The sequence below is a fragment of the Cyprinus carpio genome, chromosome A15, assembly GCF_018340385.1.
Source record: "Cyprinus carpio isolate SPL01 chromosome A15, ASM1834038v1, whole genome shotgun sequence".
NCBI classification, from domain to species: Eukaryota; Metazoa; Chordata; class Actinopteri; order Cypriniformes; family Cyprinidae; genus Cyprinus; species Cyprinus carpio.
Genome location: NC_056586.1, coordinates 4667944 through 4677213, shown reverse-complemented (window position 1 = coordinate 4677213; position 9270 = coordinate 4667944).

Sequence of the window (9270 nt, the reverse complement as noted above, 5' to 3'; positions counted from 1 at the left end):
TCACAATACACAATACTACTTATCTACTAATATATTTAATATTTCCAAAACTCTCACACTGGTCCTGCATTCTCACTGAATTCTGACTGGAAAAAAGACATTCTTCAACCTGAGAAAGACCTTGTTCTCATATAAACTCCACTTGTTGTCATACAGACTTTATTAGATATGAGGCAATAAAAATCAAACAAAAAGCAATAAATTTTTGCTACAGCTGTTGGGTATAGTGAATACACACACACACACACACACACACACACACACACACACACGATATAATATAATATAATATAATAATAAACCAATAATAATAATTATTATTATTATTTATATTATGAGATTTGTAGCAATTTTATACTAAAACAACAACAATAATTGTAATTATTGTTATTTTTATGTTGTTGTTATTGTTGTTATATTTTAGCATATTATACATATTATAAATATTCTTTTGATTGTTTGTTGTTTTCACAATATAAAAATATTTATGTTTCCCAATATAAATAATGTGTTATTTTTAAATTTATGCGTCATGGTACTGTTGTGAACACGCTTTGAAGACAGACACGGAAGAGAATAAATATTAAATTATTGCCTCAATGTGATATTAACGGTATTCTGCAATTACCATTTTGCTTTTAACTATTGCTCATGGTGATCTTTTTATTAGAGGGTTTTTTAAGACAACTACATACTTTTTTACTTTTCTAAGCAATTTTGTTTGATTTTGCCTGGTAAAATAAAACCACTCCAAAAAATACATATTTTTCATAATTAGACCCATTTTATTTCATTTTACACGACAGTTCAAAAGTTTTCTAGGCAGTATTTTTATTTATTTTTTATTTTCTTGTTGATACATCTTTTACATTTTTTTTACATGGATTTTTTTTTTTTATAATTTATTTTCTGCAAGGAGTTTTTGCTGCTTTACTTCGTAATTGATTCAGCTTTGCAACATGCCCTGGCAGCTAAAGGCAATAACAATGAGGTTTTGTTATCTGCCATGAAATACAAATCCATATCATGACAAATTTAAACACACTAGTTTTCTGAGATTCATCAGAAGAAATTTCTATGGTTGTAGGTTAATCAAGAAATTTGACAGGCTATAAACAATTAGGTCTAATTGCTAGCTTTCCAAACTTGTAAAATATTGCCACCTGTGATTACCGGCATTCTGGATGCCTTTTGCGTCTTACTATTGCGCATGACTCTGGTATTAGAGGTTTTAGAAACTAACATTACGATTCTGAATAACCTGTTTAAAATATATGCTGTTAAAATCGACACATCCAAAATATCAGCTTTCCACAATATTACTGTTAATTTTTTTCATGTTATCACACTAAGTTTCAAAAGTTATGATGTCCGTATTGTTTTCAGCCGTTTGGTTATTTATTTTTGTCATAATCTGTTTTACATTTTGTAAAGGATTTTTTTAATTATTCTTCGCGGCTTCATGCATTAAAGTTTTAAAAAAATGTCTACAGACCATTTTAATGCTGTTACCTAGAATCCTATTGCAATAAACCAGTCTTTGTATCATCAAAATCCGAAAAGCCGTTATCACAAGTAATATTCAGCACAACTGTTTTTCACACCTGATTTTCTGAGAACCAGTTGACACTGAAGACTGGTTGGTCATGACCTGAACAAGATGAGTTACATTTGACGTGAGACCACAATGAAGACTATACCATTTCACAAAATACTGTTTTTTTTCTGTATTTTTTATTTAAAAATAGCAGCCTTGGGTTAGCTAAGACTTCCTTCAGCACATTAAAAAAGTGGTACCAATCATGAACTATGTACCATCCCAGTGTTACAGTTCTGAAAAGTTCAAGTCCTGCAAAATAGTCCCACAAGTTTCACAAGCATGGCAAAAAAACAGTGATGCTTGGAGTAACAAAATAAAAAAGCATGACAAATCCGTGATCATATGTGTCAGTCTGAACAATGCCAGTTCATTTTCATTCATTGTCGAGAATAGAGGCCCCAATAGAACAAATCGGTAATCACTTTTCACATAGCATCAGAAGGGGGGGGGGACCTAGTTCACTAGACAGATTCCCTGGCACACCTTGCCAATTTTAGTTACGGCTATACTCATGCACAACCAGTTTACTTCCTGTTGAAATCTCTTGACAACCTGTAGGCAGGTGAAACAGCGAAGTTTGTTTAAAATCACAGTATATATATCAGCTGGAAGGCTTTCTGCTATGGCACACTGCTCTAAACCATTACTAATGGAAAACACCACTTACTGTATGTATTATAGACTATAAAGTTGTATATGGAAAATGAATACACATCAGCATTTGCATTTTCTGCTGTCAGAATCACCACCTCCGAAGGTGCTTTCAGTGATCCGATCAAGTCTGACATTGAAGATTTATTTTAAAAAGCTAAGATGCTGTAGACACTCATTCATTTACAGTGCTGTGTCCAAACTCCCACACACACATACACACTGCCACCATGGAGACTGCTTCACGCAGACCGTCTTCACTCTCTCTCTCTCGAGCAGATAATTTCACTCACATCCGCCTCTGCACACACACACACAATTTCAGATTCTGTACAGTAAGTGTTACACCTGAGATAGAAAAAACTTATTATAGAGAACACCACACAACATCAATCACAAGGGAAAATATGCCCTTAGTCTTAAAGCAATGGAAGGAAAAACAGGTTTTTCATGTTAAAACACTGGAACAAACTGAAACTACTTATTTTGAATACAAATCTGTACACAGCTAAAACCAGAACCCCCTTCTAAGACTCAGTCCTACAGTAAATCAAGAACAATAACACCACAAACTAATTATATTTTCAGTTATAATTTTAGTTTTGTAGTTGTAAGATTTTGTGGTTGTGCTTTTATTCCTTGTTTACTTTTATAGTGTAACTGATTATTTCAGTTTTTGTTGCCAAGACGTTTTTTGTTAACTCTGTAACACTTTCCAAGTACTAGAAAGTAATAGCACTTCTTCCTCAAAAAAGACCACACAATTTGGGTAGCATTCATGCACCAAAAATGGAAAACTACTTTAGCACGCAACACTATTGAAATCATCAAATTTAGACGGGCCTAGAAGTGCCTGTTTGTTAATTTAGTTATTTTTTTTACAGATGTCTGCTACAGCAGGACACCTAGCCGAAGAGATGCAATGTAATCTGTCTTTTCAAATAACAGTTAAACGGTTGAGTCTGTGGTGGCGACCGAGAGAAGTGGCATTGCTTGTGCCGTGCTAGTTTGGTTGTGGTCGTTCCCTCTCCTGATGATAGCCTATATTTTGAAACAGACAAATAATAGAGATGGCTGGACAAGTCTTAATGGATTGGAGGTAGATTGCTGTCAGTTCCCATTGAGGGTGTACACATTGTGAACTGCAGTGGAACTGTGGATCTATAGTGAAGAATGAAGCTGAGAATAGCTTTCTGCAGAGGGATACGCTCCTCTACTCCTTTCTGCACTGCAACCACCTGTTGTTTTACCGCTGCTGATGACAGGCGAAAACAGTCACCAGCTCAACACCTTGCAGTACATCACCCACCTAATCAGAATCAAACCACATTCATCTGCTGCACCTGCTATACAGTATCATGTTCATTCATTTTTAAAATATTAATAATTATTTTGCAATTATTTTTGATAGATAAAACAAAAAAAGGATCTTGACTGAAAGATTATAGAATGACAGAAGATAGATAGATATAATTTTTTATAATGGTAACAATATACATCATGGCTTTTAATTCTATAGAAATTCTCATAATTCTTGTCACCAAGTTGTCAATACACAAAAGAACTAATACTCGACCTAAAATAAATATTAATTTAAATTAATTAAAAAAGCTCACTGGAGACAAGGTTAAACAGTCAGCAAGTAAATAGAATAACAAACTCTTTTAAAATCAAAAGGACACAAATGCCACTAAACAATAATAAGAAAGGCTTGTGATTTAGTCAAGAGCATGAGAAATTTCTCTCTTTTTGTTGTTTAATTAACATAAACGACAGACAGCAGGAATATTAGACTTTAAGAGCGCCCTGGATCCATTTAACTGTTACACAGTGTTTTCTTTCTCAGCTGTTTGCTTTTACTTAGATACTATATAAGGCCTACAAAATGGCAAAAAAAAAATAAATAGAATAAAAATAACGTTCATACTTACATGGTTAATGAGACACCATCTTCGCATTGCGTGCACCTCTCTGAAAAGCGCCATTGCATAGCAAAAGGACTTCTCTTTCGCAGCTGATTGTTTTCAATGGCTTAAAATAACTTTTTCTTTAAATTAGGGCTGGAGATTTAAATTAATTAATTATTAATTTAATTACGTTGAAAAGTACACAATTTTAAAATTATTAACACTTATAAACGCACTTGCCCTCCCGCCCGCAGACCTAGGTGGGTCATATGACATTTCATACACCTGATTGATGACAAACATGAGGCAGGGCTACCAACTCACTGCGTGATGGAGCCTAGAGAATGTAGTTTAGAAATGCCCCTAAATTTCAAGATATGGGGGCAAACAAATATCCCTGTTTTTAAGTTTTTTGTCTCATATTTACGCAATAATCAAACACGAGCAATAAGTGCAATATACACACCAATGTTGTACGAGTGCAATGTATACTGATCTTATACAACAGTTCAATAAATAAGTTAATATTGTGTTATTTTAGACATTTAAATTGGTTCAGATTTTGCTAACGAAAAGATATAAAGATAAAACCGAACTGTTCTCTGAGTCACCACACAGGCGGCGTTTGTTCATTTCTTAATCCCAAATTGGGTGAACCATTAGGCTGGATTTGAAGCTTGTGCTGCACAGACCGATCGTTGTGAGACGGTCAAGTACCGCAAGAGCAATTCAAAAGCACACAGAGCGGTCTTGCTCTCTATAGCTGTCAATGGTAGTTTGTATGATGCTAACACCGATCAGATCTGATGGTGATGATCCACTTCAAGTTGAACAAGCCTAATGATTCAATGGGACCATGCATAGAGAAACCATTTACTTCATTCCTGAATGAATCAGGCCATTTGAACAAATCCAAGTGAATGAATGACTCTCGGTGCGTTCCAAACAGGGAAAAAAAAAAAAAAAATTAAATGTTTGCCCTCCGAATGGCATTTCAGAATGAAAACAATCATGGGCCTCGCCATACTGGAGGGTTGTTTCCCAAAACCGGCAGTGCTCAAAAACTGTACACTTTTCAAAGGGCCCTTCAGATTGTAGGCATCGTTTACACCCCACCCTCGTGGTCCAAAAGAGTATGGTTTATAATAATTTTTATGTTGAAAGTCAATTAAAACATTTATTGCTGAAGCTACTTTTTGTAATGTCTGTTTGATGTTTTACCACAACATGACTTTAAATTATATCGTGTTGGGAGTAATTTCCTCAGCCTAGACCCAGTGTGTGAAGTGCGCGAGGGCACCACTCATGTTAATTAATTAGATTAAATGTTTTAATCTCTTTACCAGCAAGCCACTTAACTTTAAAAAGGGTGCAAAGATAGTTTTTTCGTGAAAAAAAAAAAAAAAAAAAAAAAAAAAAAAAAAAAAAAAAAAAAAAAAAAAAAAAAAAAAAAAAAAAAAAAGAAAAAAAAAAAAAAAAAAAGTGAAAAGTGAAAAAAAAAAAGAGAAAAAAAAAAAAAGAAAAAAAAAAAAAAAAAAAAAAAAAAGAAACGAAGAAAAAAACAAAAAAAAAAAAAAAAAAAAAAAAAAAAAAAAAAGAAAAAAAAAAAAAAAAAGAAAAAGAGACACGTGCACAGCAAATCGAAATAAGCATGTAACCATGAATAGAGACGACATATAGATAGATAGATAGATAGATAATAGATAAGATATATAGATAGAAGATAGATAGATAGATGACAGAATATGCCTAGATAGATAGATAGATAGAGTAGAATAGGTCACGGTCCCTACCTTGCTCTAAACACTCCCCCAGCATCCGCCGGTACTTTAATGATCTATAGACTGTTGCCCTAACATCTAGTCAATAAGTCATTTGACAGCTTTTTGTGTGGCCCACTTGCCGTAGAACACTCACTGGACTCCCGTCAAGTTTTGCTGATAAAGTAAACATGTAATGAATGATGCACATGTACCTGCATTCCGCCATTTGGACTGGCCCTTTAAAGTCTACCGAACAAGCGATTTACGTGAGGATTCCTGTTTGTTGAACTTCAGTTTGGCTTTCAACAAACACATCATCCCAGTACTCCCAAGACCAAACTAACCCCTCTCTGTCCGAGCCTCTATCTGTTCTCGTACAGATTTCAGGCAACAGCTAGTAAGATTAATGAAATTCATATCCAACACCCACAAAAAAGCACTTCTCACTGTGGAGGCACTGGCCAAAGAAACCCCATCTGTTCCAGCTCCCTGAAGTTTTGCGTTTGAACAACCAACAGTCATTGTCCTCCATCCAGAAGGGAGTGTTGAGTTTGTCTAGCCGTGCACGGTCTGCGATCTCTGACTCTGGCAGTGGAGATGCATTTAGGTTCTTTTGGTACTTCAGGAACCAGCCGCTGGCGTTTTCCACATTCCACTCCATTGTTGAAAAAAACCCCCGCCAACTCGAAGTGTCCCAACCTGCCACAGAGTTCCTGCTTCTGCAGTTTCGACTCTGCAGTCGTAGAGTCTTTCCTTTTGTTTTCTTCTGAACATGGTCTTGGTTTGGCTCAACTTACTACTACCAATTCAGACCTTTCAAAAAACTACAGTGGATAGTCCAGAACTGCTGAGAGAATCATTGGTACCCCCTCCCACACTCAAAAAACTATACTAAGTATAGGAATAGGGCTGGCACATATTAACTCTTCGAACCCTCACATCCCGGCCACTTCCTGGACAGCCAGCAAGTTTATTTCATTAGGCCATCTACTCATCAACAGTGAAATGCCCCACTGTTCAATAAACTGTCAATATCACTGTCCCAGTTATTCACATTCCATTTATAATGTTAGAGCAGATCGGCACATAATTGGTGCACTCTCGGTAATGTCTCCACCCTTTGAACCCGGCCTCTCAGAGACAGTTGATGAGGGAGACCACAAACAACCATAGACATGATCCTCCAATGTTGAGGAAGCAGAACAGTAAACCGACCGGTAAACGCTTTGCTAGGCAACAAATTAAACAAAGCTACCAACGCAGCGTGAAAGGATAGTGTCCGTGAGCGCTAGAGCACCGCTGCAGAGCAAACTGTCAGTCTATGAGAAAAAGCTCACTAAACAGGCTGGATATATGGTGAGCTCTGATTTACTAAGGGAAAAAATCTCATGACTCCATTAAATCGTCCTCAACAGATTGTGAACGTATTTGATCTGTCGCCAAAGGTGTTGTTAGCGTTTTTTAATCATTATTCACTAAGTGCATTTGTCTTTGTCAGGCCAAGGCAAAAGCTTGGAGCCCCATCAATTGTGCGATCGATTTACAGTAATCCACCTGAGCTGTACAGGGACCCTCGGAGCTCAGAGTCCCTTCAGCTCTGGAGCGCAGCCAGGTCCAGGCAAACAGCGATGGGAAACAGTCCTCATCCCTTTTCATTCATCACCGATCTGTCACATAATTTCTGTGTGAATTCAGATTGAAGGTCTGTATCAAGTCAAGATGAAGGAAAGCTTAAGTGAGTTATCAGCCTTTCCAGTAAATATACAGAGAACTACATAAAATAAAAGGTCTTGACTTCTCACATACATTCATTGCCAAAAATATCGGCACCCTTGGTCAATATTGATCAAAGAATGCTGGAAAATTTATCTCTTGGGTAATCCTTTTGATCTTTTATTTAAAACGTTTCAAACTTTCAGTTCGTTTGGTGAAGCTGTTCAGAAGATCCGTTACAATCGGTGATTCGTCCAAACCGGATCTCACAAAGGCAGTGCTGTGAACGCGCTCATAACACAACGTGCCCCTCAGATGTTACAATGTAAAGTCGTTAGTTTTTTTGATATTTTGGACACCAAAATGTAATGTTCGCTGCTTCAAAAAATTCTAACGGGACCCTCTGAGGTCACATGACTACTTGAAGATGTTTTTTTATTACCTTTTTCTGGACGTGGACATATTACTGTACATACATTTTTCAATGGAGAACAGAAAGCTCTCGGACTAAATCTAAAAATATCGATACTGTTCCAATAATGAACGGAGGGTCTCACGGTTTTGGAACGACATGAGGGTGAGTCATTAATGACATAAATTTTCATTTTTGGGTGAACTAACCCTTTAAGTATTCATCATGAACATGATAATCTAAACAAAAAGTTAATAATCATAAAACATTTTCCATTGTTGTTGTTTTATTTTAACTTTTTTATTTTAATTTATTTTTAAATTAACATTTTGCATTTTGGGGAATTAAAATTTTTAAAACAATGTCAGCTGCCCCATAGTTGTGTTATAAAATCCACAACACTGAATATTTTAGTTACATTTTATTTTACAATGTAATCTAATTAAAAGCTAATTGCACATTTAAGTACTGAGTAATATTACTTAAAATGTAGGGTTAGGTTTAGGGATATAGTTTTAGGGTAAGGACTGGGTCGGTTATACATTATTTTAAGGTGTGCTTGTTACAAAATGTAATTATACATTTAAGTCCCGAGTAATATTAATTAATTACATGTTATAACCTATATGACTAAGGTTTGGTCTAGGGTTACTTGTAATTATGTGTAATTTTAATTGTTATCATAGTAGTAAGTACATGTAACTTATTGTGTAACAAGGACACCTTAAAATAAAATGTTACCCGGTTTTGGTTTGAGGTTAGTTCCATGTAATTATGCATAATTTACTGTTATTACTACAGTACGTATATGTAATGTGTAACAAGGTCAGTTTTTTTTCCAACAATTTCTAGGCTTAATATGTTTTTTTTGGGGAAAGTTGTTGAACTCCTTTACCAAAGAAAAAAAACAATTCATCACTGAAGAACAAAGAAAAATCATGGTAAACACCACTTGTGAACGGAATATTTCCTCTTGTATGTCATTTCCAATTAAAATGTCAAATCGCGCAAACTGTGAGAAAATAAATATAGGCTAAATATATAAAATGTATACATAAAATACATAGGATACACAAAATGCTAGCTAGCTATGAAATTTGTTTAGCAAGACAAATACTGTATTTACGAAAATGTTAACTTAAGCACAATACATCTCACGCAAGCACAATACACATTCTCCTATGATTCATGCATGTCCCCTCTAGGTCATTGTTCAATAAAAAG